This window comes from Sinocyclocheilus grahami, unplaced genomic scaffold (assembly GCF_001515645.1).
Source record: "Sinocyclocheilus grahami isolate Dianchi unplaced genomic scaffold, SAMN03320097.WGS_v1.1 scaffold48064.1, whole genome shotgun sequence".
NCBI classification, from domain to species: Eukaryota; Metazoa; Chordata; class Actinopteri; order Cypriniformes; family Cyprinidae; genus Sinocyclocheilus; species Sinocyclocheilus grahami.
This window is the reverse complement of record NW_015525490.1, coordinates 1-1,015: the sequence shown is the minus strand read 5'-3', so window position 1 is coordinate 1,015 and position 1,015 is coordinate 1. Positions and strand designations below refer to the sequence as shown.

Genomic DNA, 1,015 nt, shown 5'->3' with positions numbered 1-1,015 from the left:
TTATTGATGGTTTTGTGTGATAAACTCAAACTGAAAAAAGTGCTTCTGTGCTTTTTTTTAAACATTCTTTAAAATATCTTCTCAACAGTTTTGCAAGTAAATTTGTTATTACAAGGATTTTTGATGATGTTATTGTGAAATACTAATTATGAAAATGACTGTACTTGTCATATCTGCTAGTCAAAAATGTGCACGAAAATTGTTTTCATCATCTAGGTTTTATTTCCTTGAACAAAACTAAACCTAGTTTTATCAAGAATGCAAAATGAAAAGCACTAATGAAAATAAGCACCTGTCAGACATTTTTTCCAGCCTATTAAATTCATTGCAGCATGATGCATGTTTGTGATATTTTTTGTAAACCGCAAGAACAGGTTTATCTTGAAATGCTATGGTCGTGAGGTGAGTGATGCAGCCTTCTAAAAATGTGAGCGCACAGCCCATGAAGAATCATTTCAGGCTGTATCTGATCCCATAACGTGAGAAGAACTACAGGTAAGTACAGTATGTTTGTGCAGTTTGACAATTGGGAAGGCAGTTTTACTCTGATATATCTTTAAGAGTATTATTATTCACAGATGTACATAATCAGTAGAATCCAATGCAGTTACAAAATCAGTTTTTAATGAAGTTACATTTCCCTGGGTTGTTGTGATTTTGTATGCTTTGCATAGGCACCATGGATCCAAAGCAAATGTGGAATCATGTGAAATCTCCTCCAATAACTAGTATAACTTGCCTTGGTATGGGAGTTTTACACCATAATCATTGTTACTTTTGTACTTAATGAACATAAAGTGTATTGACTCAAGTAATTTTTTTTTGACTGATTTGTATTTCAGTTATTACAAAACTGCTATGCCTGGCTCTTCCCATTGCTCAGATTGCAATAGGTGCGTTACAGTGAATGTATGTACTGTAGTTATTCCTCTGCTTTTACATTCCATTATTTAAGTGCTCTTATGTTGCTTACCATCACAGGTGCAGTGTATCTGCAAGACTGTCCCCGGCAGCA

At 34.3% G+C, this 1,015-nt stretch overlaps 1 long non-coding RNA gene across 1 annotated transcript; it reads left to right on the top strand.

Annotated features, from left to right (window-relative positions):
- The first annotated feature begins 456 nt into the window (after positions 1-456).
- LOC107580861 (uncharacterized) lies at positions 457-1,012 on the top strand. Its single transcript, XR_001608720.1, has 4 exons — positions 457-495; positions 675-743; positions 843-893; positions 982-1,012. It is a non-coding gene; the product is annotated as an uncharacterized lncRNA (long non-coding RNA).
- The last annotated feature ends 3 nt before the right edge of the window (positions 1,013-1,015 follow it).